Source organism: Haliaeetus leucocephalus, unplaced genomic scaffold (assembly GCF_000737465.1).
Source record: "Haliaeetus leucocephalus isolate CR32 unplaced genomic scaffold, Haliaeetus_leucocephalus-4.0 Scaffold473, whole genome shotgun sequence".
In the NCBI taxonomy this organism is placed as follows: Eukaryota; Metazoa; Chordata; class Aves; order Accipitriformes; family Accipitridae; genus Haliaeetus; species Haliaeetus leucocephalus.
This window is the reverse complement of record NW_010972909.1, coordinates 120258-136289: the sequence shown is the minus strand read 5'-3', so window position 1 is coordinate 136289 and position 16032 is coordinate 120258. Positions and strand designations below refer to the sequence as shown.

The 16032-nt window shown below is 43.3% G+C and overlaps 1 protein-coding gene across 1 annotated transcript in view; it reads right to left on the bottom strand.

The window, feature by feature from the left end:
• PRR5 (proline rich 5 (renal)) overlaps positions 1–15705 on the bottom strand; it is a 93485-nt gene extending 77780 nt beyond the window's left edge. Inside the window, exon 1 of the mRNA XM_010575272.1 lies at positions 15623–15705. The gene's annotated coding sequence lies outside the window, so the exon portion shown is untranslated. The remainder of the gene's footprint in view (positions 1–15622) is intronic.
• Between the last annotated feature and the right edge of the window lie 327 nt (positions 15706–16032).

The following is a 16032-nucleotide window of genomic DNA, read 5'->3' as shown; positions in this document are numbered from 1 at the left end:
ACTCAAGTGCAGAGCTATTCTTGGAGATTAACACCTGCCTGAATGGTCCTTCAGGCTCAGGAAGGGACACTTGCCAGTGACTAATCTCTGGAAAATCTCTATGATCATTAGTAATACCAGGAGATGAAAACCAAAAATAGCAGTGTGCTGGATTTTTTTGTATTGGGTACACAAAATATTTTTCTATTGATGTCAACAGATACTAGATCAGGTCTCAGGTTGTTATAAGACCACCCTGAAGAGCCTGCGGCTCTGGGAGAGGAGAGGTGGACTCCACACACCTTGCGCTGGGGCAACCCCTCAGACACCTATTGAGTGCCTAACTGAGATTTCAAGGAAGGCATCTAAAGCCATTCACAAAAGCACACTTCACCCTTGGTATTTCTGTTGAGTTTCAAGTATTCGTTACCTTGAAATCCACATTTGCCCATTTTCCACATTTCCACAGCAATTGATGCAAAATACATATTCTTCTCAAATAAAAGAAGGGCATCTTCCACATGCCCCTGGAGCTGGGACTGTCAGAAACTGTGCAGCACCAGGTAGCAGATAGAGGCCCTGAGCTAACGAAGCATTTAAGCACATCCTTAACTGATTTTAAGCACAGAAGTAGTTCCACTGTAGCTCTAATTGGCCATTCCCCTTTGCTTCTAGGTAACCTTTTAATGTTCCAAAACTGATGGTGCTGCATTCAGAGGCATGGGATTTGATCCAGAAAAAGCACACGTACTGAAATTATATTTGGCTCCCAAATTCTGGGAAAATCTGGGGTGGAGAGAAGGGAGAAATGAGAGGAGAAGGAAGAGGATATTGAGGGTTTTCGAGCCATTAAAGGCTCTGCCTCTGGGTATAGTTTATTCTGACCAGGCTATTTACTAGTATTAATATTCAGTGGTTTGTGTTCACGATGCAAGTCATTTGGCCGTCTGCACTGGGTGGAGAGACAGCAACCTGTCAATGGCAGAGCAGCTGCGCAAGTCCAAGTGGACAGATGGTGAGGATGCAGCTCAACTCTTTCCTCCCTATATTTCCCTCCTATCCTTTTCTTTCCTCCCCCCCCACCTGATTCTTTTGTCAGGGGGAGGGCGAGCTACTTGGACCTCAATGTGCTTGAAGAGCAAATTAAATTCGCCTTCTAATTACTTCCTGAGTCTCTGTACTAGCATTCTGCCATCACCCCAGACAGATGGCAACTGCTGCTGCACAGCTGGTCTGGCACCGGCAAAGCTGGCGGATGAACAGCAGGCAGGTGTGATGCTGGTTTGGCTCATCAGCTGCAAAGAAATCAAGGAAGAAAACCCAGCCTATCGGCTGAGAAGAGTGTGATTTGGAAGCTGTTCCAGCAGGATGGCTGGCAGTTTAATCACAGAAAAGTCTAGTATATACTTGTCCATTAAGACTTAGATCACGCCAGTTGACACCGGGCATTTATTGGAGGACTGAAGGAGGCTGTAGCATCCTCACTGGCACTGGTTCTAGTTACTTCTCACTCCAAGGAGTTCTTACTAGACATCTTATTTTTTATTAACTTAGAATGTGTATACATATGTAAGTGTGTGCATATATATATGCATTTTAAGTGTCTATTTCCATGTACTTATGTAAAGTCTAATACAATGGTTCTGCTAATAAGCTACTTAAGTACAATCATGATCAAGTAACTGCAACAGCAGCAATATCGCTAAGAGTCTCCCTTCAGTCATTCTACAGCCAGAATATGATGTCACTTCATCAACTGTCATGGCACTGCTTTGTCCCCACCTGCCACTGTTGTGAGCATACAAACATGCCTCAAGACCATCTTGAGGGCTAAACTGGTATCAGCTGAACTGAAATGAAACACCCTTACTACAAAAAGAAGAGGGGAAAAAAAAGGAATGCTGATTCATCAGTAAAAAAAAAAAACAACAAACCAAACCTAAAACTTCTTCCCCATTCTCCTCCACTTGGTAAAAGCAATGACTTACCCTGGACTACCCAACTGGTCCCCAATTTGGCTAAGTTCTACACAACTTCGAACTTTTAAAAATAAGATCCTTTTCATTCTAAGTGGTGGTGTCTTCCCCATTTTAATTTGCCAGCTTGTGCTGAGAGACTTTCATTGTCATGTCTTCATTCCTACCACAATTCCCATGACTGTTGACATATTCACACATGAATGGATGGATGAGTTTGTTTCCAGCAAAGGAAGAGTTACCGCCTGCTGAGAGACCACAGGCAGCCTGCTACCTGCACAGTCCTCTGTGAGCTTTGGGAGCATGTACCAAGACACATGGACAAAAAAACCACTCATAAATGAAAGCCCCAAGTGTTAGCCTCTCACCAGGCAGAGGAGAGGAAAAAAGTGCTGCTAGAAAAAGAATACTGGGCAATTTAAAGGTGAACATTTTGCAAACTAACATATTATCCAGGCTCACTGGAACACTCCAGTTCTGCCAGAACACGATTACTGCACTAGTGTTAAATGGATTTATTTAAACCAGCCTAAGCCCCTGCTTACTGTCACTGTGCAAACAGATCCCTTTGCAGATGCAAGTGGGAGGGTTAAAGCAGTGCCCAGGTCCAGGGATCCCTCCTGCCCAGGACAGAGGAGGAGCAGCCACGCCAGCACTAACACAGCCATCCCCGTGCAGGTAGCTCCCATCTGCAGTTTAACCTGAGCTTTCCGATTTTGCCTGAAGTGGGTTACGGAGTGCTCAGTCTATTCTGCTAAGTAGACACACGCAAGACTCGCTGCTGGCAGAGGAGCAGGGGCAGTATCAAACAGCTGCGGCAAAGGGTGCCTCTCCATATTTTAACCAGCAACAGCAGTTTGTGAAGTGGATGGCAGTGCCTTATCTGAGTGATCCAGCAAAAGCCTCAGTGCAACTTTCTGCTGGCGCAAGAACGCAAGCCTACAGACTTTTTTAATGCTATTTCCACAACCCTTTTTTAAGCAGGTAACAACCCTATGCAAGCAGGAGTCGTCATTTAAAACCCAAACAAAACTGCTACTTCAAGAAAAGACTGGAGTTGGAGAATTTTCAAGCTTCCATGAAAGCAAAGGAAACGCTGCAGGTCTAGGATCACAAGTAGTTGAAGGGCAACACGATTTGGATTTCGGATCCAGCAGCACAACCAACCAGAAGATTTTGCTACATATGAAACCAAACTTTGGGAAATCTTATTAAAACTCTGCATAACAATAGCAAAAGTCAGGTGATAACCAAAGAGAAGGAAGAATCTGGATATTAAGGCACACTGTAGGGCTTATCAAAACTGTGCTGGTGGACAACACTGGCTAGAAAGTGCTTTGACGATTAATTTACCTGGAATCTTTTTTTGTCACTGTTCTGCACTACGCAGAGATGCATAGCATTTATAACGAAGGGGAGGAGAGAGAGGCTTTTGCCAGGGCCACAGTATTTACACTGGAGCATCAGTTATTCCACGTACACAACAAAAGAAAGAAAAAATACACTAAGAAAAACTGAATCAGAAGGATCCCAAAGAGCAATGACCAGCTTTGGTAGTGCTCACCTTCACTGAGTAAGAAACAGGCACATACAATGGGGAGGAACCACAAGCTGACGCATGTGGCCGGGTGGGTGACTCTGAACCTATCCTCAGCTGGCGTCTCTAACCTTTACCAAAAGTTATCGTTCAATCGCTGCTGAATTAGCGGTGAGAGCACCGCTCCTGCGCTGGTTCACAGCAAGTCAGAGAACAATGCTGGAAAGCTGCCAAGGGTTCAGACGCAAAGAGAACGAAGAGGGGGAAACCCCCAAAAACACAAACCCCAAACCTGAAAGCTGCTCAAGAGACTGCACAAGCCTAAGCATAGTTTCTCAAGACTCTTTATTCAGGGAAAACTCTCTCTGAGCTTCAAGGACAATCACACCTCAATAAAAATTAACTAGAAGTTGGACAATTTTTTCCACCAAGTTTTATCAAGCAGGCTCCTAAGGATCTACAAAATAGCATAAAAGTAGTTGTATTTAAGGATTTTGAATTATTATTTGTTGGGGTTTTTTGCATTATCCTCAAACTACGGAGCCTCAACCATAGATTTACAGACCAAAATCTGACTGAGGTAGGTGCTGTGGGAAGGCAGCACAAAAAAGATAATTAAGCATAAGCAAAACCAGAAGCATATGTTCTCTCAGGATATGTTCTAGGCACAATCATTCATGGGTAACTAAAGAGTAGCAAAAGCATTTCTACATAATCTCATAGCAGCATGCTAGAGGACTCAAAAAATTCCACCCTATTTCCCTTCATTTTCAAACAATGAGGGAGAAAAAGGCTTTTAGAAGATGCCACAAAAGGCTGGCAGACTCCATTTGTTTCACACAGAGTTGGTATCTGACTCTGAATACTGAAGACCTCACTGAGACTACTACAACACAACAGTCCGCCAGGAAAGACAGTCTGGGTCACTGCTGCTCCATTCCCCACGCAGAGTCAACACAGCTTTTTTTACTCCTCAGCACTGTATTTAAAGGTAATTAAAAAATTACTTCCCTGCCTCAAAATTAATTCTGAAGCCTCAGAAGAAGTTGAAAGTCTACTATTAATATTATATGACTGCTATAAAAAAACCTTATGTTTTTTTCCTTCCGTCTGTTTACCTTATAGATACACCAGGAATGTCTCCGTTTTGCTGAAATATTTGTGGGATGATGTTTGGTAGCTCTCATCTGCTAATTAAAGGGCAGAAGAAAGATACTCTAAAAGGTTAGTTTCCGATATGATAGTGATGCTCAAGGAAGTGATAAAAAATATACGAACAAAAATAGCTCTCTAAAAGTGAAAAACAAAATCAAACACAAGGGAAAACACTCCCTCCCCCACAGCCCCTCAAGTACATTTTCTTCAGTGACGGAGCAGTCTGCAGGTAGGCCTTCAAAAGCTGAAATAATCTGCTGCCTTTCTAAGGCAGTGGGATTTGACCAGAAGGCTACAGGTTTTGCTAAAGCAAAAAAATGCAAGAGTCCCTCCTGCCTTGCCTGACTTACTACAGTCATGGAGACTCACAGGCTCGGCTGGATCCGACTTTCTATAAAAAAAGCAAACAGAAATAAAGAAGGGCATAAGTGCATTTGGCTTCCTTTCATAGAAATTTTCAAGTCTTGAAAACTTGGGTCAGTCTCCCTTACATACATTCATTCCTCATTTTTACCAAATCTGACTTCCACCTTGGGAAAGAGCTGAGAAAAAGGAGAAAGCCAGAGGCTGGAAGAGAACACTGAATCGCCTGGAAAATGAGAGATTAACACAGATGCCTTTGTGTTCACGGAAAACATACAATGAAACACGACAGCGGAGAGCACTGCCAGGGAGCCACGAGAGCACAGCAAATAAGATGCTGCAGCAGTCAGCCAGCAAACGCACCGGAGACGGGGATTTTCGATTCAGTAAAAAGCTCTGCTTGTTTCTATTTGAATGTAAGTATCCTCTGTGGAGCCAGAGGACTCTCCAGGGTTGGTATCCCCCTTAAGAGTAAGGCTCTTCCCCCAAGAAGACATCAGCCAGACTGCCTTTTTAAAATAAACAGCTGGAATATCGCCCTAAGCGCCAAATACAAAGGGGGTTTGGTGGCTGAACCAGAATTAACTGAAATGAGGACCAGATTTCTGGTCTCTGGCAAGGGTGGTGGGTTGACTCGGTGAGTTTTCAAACTGCTTTAGCTTCAGGGTGACTTCACGAGGCCCAGGTTTCCCTGGGAGGGAGGAGAGAGAACTGGAAGGTCATTTCCCTTCTGTCCTCGCTCCTTGCTGCCACTGTCCCCCGTGGAACAACCTTGCTGGGACAAGGCACGAGGTCACAGCTGCGTCAAGCTGTGCTGTGCCAAACATCCATCTTCCAGTTAGGTACCAGGAAGCTGCACCGTGTTTCACCTAAGTGTACTGAGGTACAGCAGGGCTGGCGAGTCTGCATCGTCCCCTGAAGTTATTCCATGCATAGAGGCTGCAGTAAGTATTTCCCTTATATTTCTTCAAGCTTGCAGTATTTGCTCTTCCACTTAGCAGAGACTAAAAGCCCCCAACACAACCTAGTATCCTAATTCACATGGTCTTATCATTTAGGCTGTTGCACAGTTCCATTCGGTAAAATCAGCAACAGATAAACATAACCCCAGAGAGTAATAGGTTTACTGTAGTAATTTATAGTTCTTAACTAGAAGAAACCAAAATTGGAGGGGGTGGGGAAGAGGGAGGGATGAGAAACAGGGCAGCACACAAGACTTGGCTGTCAGTGCTGCAGGCATCAGCTACAGCACAAGATAGCAGTGTTTGCATGGAAAAGCTCCAAGAAGAGGGCACACAGTGCTGCTTATAGACAGGATTCATACCTAAAAACTCAATGCAAAATTAATCGATACCTTTAGCTACTCTAAATGCATGGGCATTACTTGACCTCTCCGCACTTGTTCCCATAAAACCTGCACTTAGATTTCTTACCCAAGCGCTCTGCCAGAATTCATCCAACTCTGTAACACGACGGTGTAAGCCCCTGCTCATCACACCCCGCCTGGTAGCTACAAAGCAAGCTGTGAGCTCCGAGGTTTGTTTACAACAGCACTGGACTCACCATTCGCAGACACTTGCCACCACCCAAGCGCCTCAATCCACTTGACCTCCTCTCAGTAAGCAAAAAACATAGTAAATTAAGAACTAAACTGAGTGTTGGTCTGAGAGGGACCTGCACCACTAGCATACTAAAGGTTTTGTACTTTGTTTCCAAGGTAGGAAGATAGGGGCTTTGCTGTAGAGTCAGCAAAACAACAAGGTGTTCTTGAAACACAAGCAAAGTGAGTCTCTCTTAAATGACTTCAAACATCCCCCATGACTTTGGACACCATGACCAAGGGCACTATCCTTCAGCTTTATTCCAGCACACCATGCTGTGCTCCTCAGAGGTCAGAACTGTCTTCAAATTCCACTAAATCCATTGTTATTTCCTGTTCTTTATCAGCTTAATAAATCTGCTCCATTACTGTCTCATTTGTAGAGGCAGGCAGAAGACTGTGCAACACAGCAGATGCAGTTTAAAAAAAAAAAAAAAAAAAAAGGGGGGGGGGGGAACAACACCTAAGCAAATGGCTTTTATTTGCTTACATCTGGGATGTCTGAATGCATCCACGGAGCTGCGGGGGCCAGCCAAAGCAGCAGCAAAGGTTTCCTAAGCTTCCCATGCCCCTCCAGGAGGAGTTCTCCTAATCACTGCGGTCATCCCAAATCACAGCACGCCTCTAGTCTTTATATGGGATCATGCAGTGGTAGAGAGTTGGGTTGGGTCATACCCAAAGATCAAACCACAGGGGATCCTGCCCCAAGTTACATAAATACTGCTCAGTAGGACTCGTGGATAAAAAGCCATTCTGAGCTCTTCAGGGCTCTACCAGATATATCTCACCAGGCTTTGGAAAGCTCAGGTTGAAAGAGTAGGAATCCCAATAGATATGTCAGCTGTTTCATTGGTCTTCACAACTAGGTAGCATTCCCCACATTCCCTGTAAGAGCATGAAGCAAGGAGCATTCAAGGGTCCGCCCTCGCAGCATAAAGCCGCATCCATCCTTCCTAGCACCCGCTGGTGATGGGATCACCACACAAAAGCCGTCCGGGGTCTGCCTGGACATGCCTTCTCCCGGATCAAAAGAACAGCAAGCCCCATACACTTTTTCCACCAGCTGTGTCAGTACAAGGCAGGCATCATCTAGGCACCAGATGTATCTTTCCAAGGGTCATATTCCGTTTAATACCCCAAACAAGGTTACACGGGGCACTAGGGAGGACACGTTGCAAAACCTGCAGAGTGGTGGCTGCTGTTGTAAGAGCAGCAGGTCAGCCTTCATGCTTGGTCTGTTAAACATCGTGCGTCTGCATGTGTATCTATATATGTCAGTGTACGGATAAGCTCCTGTATGGAAAACCAAAGGAAAAACAAGGAATGCTTAGAAAAGAGCTTAGTTCAGTTAACTGCCCTCTGACATCCCCAAGCTCTACCTCTGAACCTCTGCTGCCGACAAAATCACACTCCAGGCTGTAGTCTTCAAACGGTACAGAGTGCTCCACATCCAGTAGTTGCGCTCAGCAATGCAGTGATTTGTAATTTCAGTGTGCTTTTATCATTCTTCTTGCCATCACAGATTCTAGGGCCAGCATGGAACCTTTCTAGTTTGACCATTTGTGGGGAAAGCAGAACATCCTTCTTTACAGGATTACGTGATAATAGAATATCTTCATTTTTAGTAGTCATTTTCTTCTCCTGTTGTTTAACACTGAACAGAGCAGCTGTTGAAAGAAGGCGAGAAAACAAGACAGACGAAAGGAGGGGCACATTTTGCCTAAGCATTCATCAGCCCGTTTGCTTGAATGAGAGGAAAAGCAAGGCAAAGAAGAAAGAGCTTCACATTTTTGCCTAAGCACAGAGATGATAGATAGGCTTTAAAAACTTAAATTTTTACAGCTTCCAACAAGCACAAGGCTTGTTTTTGCAGCAGTGGTGCTGAGTTTTAAATTGTTTTCCCTAAGCTGAAGATTTGCTTTCTAGGGTATCTAAATGCTGCTAAAGTGACAACTGAGAGTCTGGAGAGGTCTGAGTACAGATCAGTTAAGAAGAATCTCCCTCATTTAGACATAAAGAAAAAGTGTCCACGTGCAGGGCAGGGACTGCACTTTGCTTTGTGTTTGTACTCTGCCTAGCACAGGGTGGTCTTAGTTCCTCAACCCAAGGGTTTAAAGGCAGGAAAAGAAAAAAAAAAATCCTACCACCAATAAACAATAGATACTAAGGCAGATAAGTGAGAGACTGGAACTATTTTTTAAATAAGCCTGACAAAGGCTACCAGAATTAGCATTTACAGGACTTTCCATATGCTACAAAATAATTATGAGGGCCGGGATTAAAATGTGAATGATCAAGAAACCTTCATGGGAATTCAAGACAGACCTGGATGTGCTCAGGGGGAGATAATAGCTCTGCAATTCAGTTGCATCTCTCATTAAACATTGTTAAAAACTCCATGAAAGGGAAATTAAGTTAACTGAATATAAATCAGCTAATAAATATTCTTTTGGATACCCCTTTCCCAGCAAAAGAGCAAAAAGGGATGATGCCAGTAGTGTATTATCAATGTTAAAAACTTGAGCCTAAAAACAACAAAAGAAAGAGGAATTTACTATACATGAGTATGCTAAGCATAAACCTTGCATCTTATTCCTGACTGGGACCATTCTCAAATTAGATCTTCTGGTACATTTTGAGAAATCCTGGATGACTGTAACAGGGTAGAGACAGTGCTGTAGATGGGGAAAAATTTATCTTCTAACCTGCATTAATATTTTCTGTCCTGTCTGTATAACTGCAGACAATTCTGGTAGTCATACAAACACATACTTAAGCCTGAGTATCTCCAGGAAATTGTTTAATAATGATAAATGAACAGAAGTCATGCAGAATAAAATGGAAAATCGACCCATGCTGGATTATACATTACAGAATTAATTTGGGAATCATGCTGTAATGCCAAATTTGATCCATGCAAACAAATCTCACAAGTTTGGGCCAACATCTGGCTTCTTATCTGAACTTTCCAAGCTGCTTCTCAGTTACAAAACTGGCTTGTGTATTTCATGAGAACAAGCTCTCTCAAATTTTCCAATACTTTCTATCTTCAGGGATGCCAGAATTACCACAAGAATGTCTTTTTCCTGGCACTTTGAATTGGACTGATTCAGACCTCACTGACAGAATACACTATACGATAATTTATACCAGGAGCGATGCTTTATTTAGGAGTAGAGGTTTTGTTATGCCAAGCCAACCCAATCATCTGTTAAGTCCGATAACTTGCTGACAGCGGCCTTTGCCCCTCCAGAGCAAAAATTAAAATAAATTTAAAAAAAAACACCAAACCAAACAAAGACTCCACCACAAAACACAGCAAAACAAACAAGCAAAACCATGCCCACAAAGTCATGGTAACTACCAGCAGAGCAGTCAGGAGTGAATCAAGACTCTCTGTATGTAATCCTTAGTGCCTGTACTTTGAAAAGGAATCGATACTATAAAGCCAAGTCATACCTATGAACTAATGCAGACAACAGCGAGTGTTCCTCTTACAGGGACAGTTGGATGTGAAATTAATTTATTCATTGGAATCAATTAAAATCACTGAATTCAACCAGTTCACTGGTATTTCTCTGGATCAGGATGTAAGTAGCTAATCAAAGGAAAAGAAGTAGCCCTCCATTCTTCCTGGAGAGAACCTTAACACAATATTTTACAGAAAGAAAAATGAATATAGTGGTGAAAAGAAAACCAGCAGTACTGGCTTACAGAGGGGCTGGACGAGCACATCCAAGCTGGGTTAATGCACTTTCTGGACGAATGCTTAACTTCTCTCAGCTTTCTGATTTCCTTTGCAATCAAGACAACAAAATTTCAGTTTCTTTTCTTCTGACGTTCCACTTCAAATGGACAATGCAGGAAGTAAAAACCTGGTACCAAGTCAATAGATGAGGAATTTTGGGACTCAAGTCACACGTAATTAGAGGAGAGTCATCCTTAAGCCAGTGTTTTAAATGTTTGTCAGTGTTTTTCCTGCCTGCCCTCCAATAAACCATTCATGCTGAAGACAGTCAAACTGTCTCTGATTTTTAAAACAGCCACTATGAATCACAATAAAACTATTCCTTCCTATCTATCAACAACATGCCACCTTGAAGCACTTCTAACTCCACCTGTCCTGCAGTAAAAGCATATCTAATTTATATAAACTCTGGTTTATTCTGGGATACAACCAGAAATTCAGTGGAGGAAAGATTATATGTTAAGACATCAAACTACCCAGGAGAGGTACTATACCATACTGTCTACATCATGCTATCAGTGGTCTCTTTAATCAGACTTTTCATGAACTGACCCACCTCGTATCTGAAGCGAGGAGCAGAACAATATCACTAGTATACAGTAACACCATAAAACTAATTCAGTTCAAAATTGCAACCTCTTTATATTCTTGGAACCACATTCTAAAAAATACCTTAATCCCAAAGAAACTGATTAAATCCAAACATAAGCAAACATGAGATCTTGGACTGAAGAACTGCCGGAGCTGATCCAAAGCAGCAGTCTCTCCCCCGACTGCGGTGCGTTTTGGATCACGGCCCTCAGCCCTTCTAATCTGTTTGTGCATCACCTACAACTTCAGCAGAGCTGTGCGCCCCTTTGAAGTTGCTCTTCGCATTTCGGCAAGTACGCAATGTTGTGTCTATTACAGGACTCTGCAAAGGAAGAGGTAACTACTGTCCAAGAATATAAATTTTTCTTCTGCTGATAATGGCTGGAACTTAAAGCAGGAAAACACCCCAAGCCTGCTGCTTTCTAGCTTTTCCTCAAGAGGAAAATTCAACATGGGTCTAAGGACACAAACTAACAGAATCAGTGTAAACCAAGCAGTATTTCTAGCCCAGCCTGCTGTGCTCACCACAGGATAGTGTCTTCCCCCCTCCCAGCCTCCCTTGCCGCGTGATCAGAAAGGCATCCGAGATGCTATAAGCGTTTGCTTTTACAGAATAACTGCATACATGTCAGCTGCCAGCATGGTAAGTGTTATTTCCTGGATCACAGGCTAAAGACGGAGTAAGATCTATTAATCCAGGCAGTCCATCTCCCTCCCTACAGGCATCTCATCCAAGCCAGCAGAGAATGACTCTGACCCTTCCAGCAGACCATACGGGGAGCTGAGAAGCTGACTCCCAGCAGAGGAGCTGGTGTGCTCACTCTAGAGCCTTGTTTCCAAAACCTCCACCCTAATCCCCAGGCACAGTTCAGCCAGGGGAGATGCGACCCTGAGCTGCCAGCCTCGCAGAACATTTTCCAGGGCTCTGCAGGAGCTTTACAAAACCCCAACTGACAACACTACCAGCATTTTTCATGGAAGATTTAAGTAGCTTCATTCCACCAAGAACTTTTTCTTGATGTTCAAGTTACCTTCTCTTTTGCAGCCCGTTAAGTCTAGTTGCACCCTCTTGCAATGGCTAAGCGATTATCTCTTGAGTACCCACACCTGAAATTGTTGCCATCTTTGCTTCTTCGATAACGTATCTATATTAAACATTTTTAATCATTCCTCAGAAATCAGTCCCTTTGCCCTCCTAATCAGCTCTTTCCCTTCCCTCTCAAGCCTTCAAAGGGCAGGTGTCCTATATTTAAGCCAGGGAGCCAGATGCATCCACACGGCACACGTAAAGCCTGTTATTCTTCCATTCGTAACCGGGGTATCACGGACAACTGAGCTGCCTTGTATTACTGCGTCACTGCAGCAGCCGTGCCTGACCACAGGCCCTTGATTTGCTTCAGCCCCGTGACTTTGCGTGTGCTCTTTCACACCCAAAACACAGGCTAACTTAGCATTCATTTTCTTTTCCTGTTTCCATCCCTCAGTCTCCTCAGATTGTTCTGCACCGTTGGTCTGTCTGCAGAAGGACAGTTCATTGCCAGTAACTGCAGACACTCAAGTTTTACATGTGAAAAGGTAAAACGCACTGAGCTTTTCTGATGCCTTTCATGTTCTTTCCTCGGTTGTCATCATCCTGGCTTCGACATCACACTGCCACTAGGCATAAATACATTTTCTTCTTATACAGGAGATGCATTACCAAGTTTCCCCAAAAGAGCAGCTGCTTTGTCTGCTCGCACAAGCGGCATAAAGGGTACCTCCCTGGTGACACCCAATATCTTTCAGATCACAACTGCGCCCCGAACCACTCGTCAGCCTCCCAAGCAGATTGAATTTCAGCCTGAGCGACACAAAGGAGTATATTGTGGCTAGCTGATGGGCAGGAAGGGATTTGGGGTTTACAGTTTCTGTGAGTCTTCCAACAGTCACAGGGTGATGTGACAGAAAGTAAACATCTTTCAAGTGAAAATAGCTCGGAATAAAACTGATGTCTCTTTTTTTTTTTTTTTCCCCTGCACCTTTGTTTCAGATCCGCGACTGTTACAAGAAACAATCCTCAACTCAATTGTCCGAGCAAGGGAACGCCCGGCATCGTTATGTGGCGTTTTCCAAGTTAGCTGGCAGGTTTCATTTAGCATTCTGCACCGGTCCTACAGTTTGGCTTGCCTGGAAATTTTAAATGCAAATGTATTTGTGGGGTGGCACAAGAGAACAATATCAGAATTTTACCACACCACAGCTCCTCGTTTGGGTCCATTCGACTCCCTTTTCCTCCCTCCCACACACATGGATTTTGCAGCTACTAAAAAAAAAAAAGGCTTAAACATGAAAATCTTTACCTACTATTTTTTCCTATTGAAAGACTTCCCCTGGCCCTTCTGCTTAAACAGACCTAAACTACAGTTTAAATAATGCTTTAAAATTGCCTACGACTCCAACTTGAGACATAGAGCACGCAAGCAATTTCTTTAATAGCAGGGAATAACAGCACTTAAATCATACCCATACAATATTTTCCATCTTCCAAGGGTTAGATATGCACTAGCTAATTAATCACTGCTTTCTCCACACCCCAAACTCACCAGTGTTATCCTAAGAAACCAAGGGGAAAGCAAATGCCACTGTGAGGACATGCTTCTGGACAAGCATTTGTCATTTTCTTCTCTTCTTTGTGCTCAGTGTCAAGGAGTCCCAGGCCACAGATGTAAACAGATAACTACCAGCTCTCATAATTCAACAGTTCCTTGAGAGGCTCTGGCCCGGGCTATCGGAGAGGCAAATTTTTCACTGACCTTAATATGAAGGCATTTATCTAGCGGTGATGTTGAAACACTTCAAACACTGTTAAACGATCAGAACCAGGCCTAATCGTTTTCTCTCTGGTGCAAAGATGCTCTTGGCCAGGCGTGGGACCAACCACTTGTGTACATCTAGGCGCAACCTGAACACGGCTCAGCAGTTTGCACTGAGCTACATGAGATCAGAATACATTCTAGAAATTATAGTCCCGCTATTGTGCGGCAAAAACACTCTGATTTTCCCTTTAAAGAACAGCTTTCTGGTTTGCATTTCTGGTTTATTATCAAATACATATGCAAGAGTGCTACTTCAAAAGAAAATAAAGAAGTAGGCCAGAAGGTCAACGGGTATGAATGGTCAGAGCCTCCAGCTCTGGACCAATCTACCTTGTTGCAGTTAATAACAATAGAGTTAAATATTGTAATGGATGAAATGGGAAATACTATTTTTAGCCATTACCTATTATTTTAGTTCAAAGATTAAGTCCCACTTGCAGTTCTACTACTGTTCTTGTATTTTATCATGTGTATTTATACAGCTGTTCATTAATCCTGCTGGCTTTTATGTTAAAAAAAAAATAATTAAAGTAATTTTACTGGCTTGCTTTATTGTGGCTACATTTTACAACTATAATTCTGTCAAAATTAAAAGGAAATGCCTCCAGAATGAAAATGGGGGGAGGTATGACTGTAACCCAAGGATCAGATTTTTTGAAGTGCTCAGGGCTTGATTTTCTTAAGTGTTGAAGACTCAGAACTTGGCTTACACAGATACATTTCCCTCAAGGTTGCCCCAAAGAACTCGGGATACAAAAGTTTGAGAACTGAAAAGAAAGACCCGCAAATACAGCAATTTACTCTGGAGCCTAAACATAAGCCTAGGAGTGTTCAAAATCTGGCTCTGTCTTGGGTGATGAGTACTTTTGGAAATTCCTCTTACACTGTCTGCTTTGCAGTGTCTTTTTTACTGCATATCCACTGGGAACGTGTCTTAATTCCATATTCCTTCCAGAGTCTTCCCCTAATTAGATTAATAATGAGAAAAAGAAAGATGAGGCATTAAGTCATTCAATCAATGGTGTATATAATAAATATGAAATCCCTGTCAATACACATTTCATAGTAAGCCACATATTAATAGCCTACCACAGAGAAACTAGAGTTATACGCAGTATTCATCTGACTCCCAGAACTAAGTTTTCGATACATTACGCTTTGGGTACAGGGGAACTTACGAACAAAGAACAGTTCTGCAAGGCAGCACCACACCTCTACATCCAACTATATACTAGATGCCAAGCGTGTCCATTATTCTATAGCCACCTATATTGAACTATTTCTTTTACTCAAATTGTAAGCAAGCTGCCTAATCATCATCTAATAACCTTCTTTTTCCTAAAAGCTAACAGGTGCGTGAGACAGATGAAAAAAAGCATTTATTTTAAATGAAGCATCAAAATTTAGTTTTAGACCTATCTTTCCATTATTAATCAACATGCTGGTAAATGCAAAAACTGATTGTTTCCTGTACTTTAAAATGAAACACTTGAAAGTACGCTGGCTGGAAACGATGAACATTGTGAACACTAAATCATTTCCTCGATCCTTTTTCTAAGGCTGTCTCTCTTGTTGCTTTTACACTATCAAAACACTGGCATACATCCAACTTAAGGTATTCTCGAAGAAAATGAAGACACCGGACCTTTCCCAACAATCGCTTACGAGCCGCCAAAATTAACAGCGACTGCGCGCACGCAAAAATTGTAACGGACAAGCCCATCTTCTGCAAAAGCTATCAGAGATGATGCACTTCAGGGCGGCAACATGCAAGATCATTCTGCAAAAAATTATCTTACTCATGCACACGGATCTTACTTGCGTGAATAAGGCTTACAGCAGTCAACCCACAGGAATCACATTTAGAGTCAACTCCAGCTACCTGAGATAGCTATTTCAGACTGTAAAGAAAAAAAGGAGACGAGTGTCTGCACAAACACTAATTGAATATTCCCGTAGTGTGCAAAAACCGCAAGCCCCGGGTCTAGAATTAACAGAAATTCACCCGGACGGCTACGAGGGGTATTTTATCGCACTTCACGGGCACGAACAAAGCCGGGAGCCCCCCCGAGAGCGCGGGGACCGTGCGGCTGCCGGCTCACCCACCTCCCCGGCCCCCCCCGGCCCTCGGGGGGGACAGAGGGGTCCCCGCGGCCGCCCTGTCCGCCGGGACGACGACGACACGGGGACACAGGGACAGACCCAGGGCACAGAAACCGCCGGCGGCC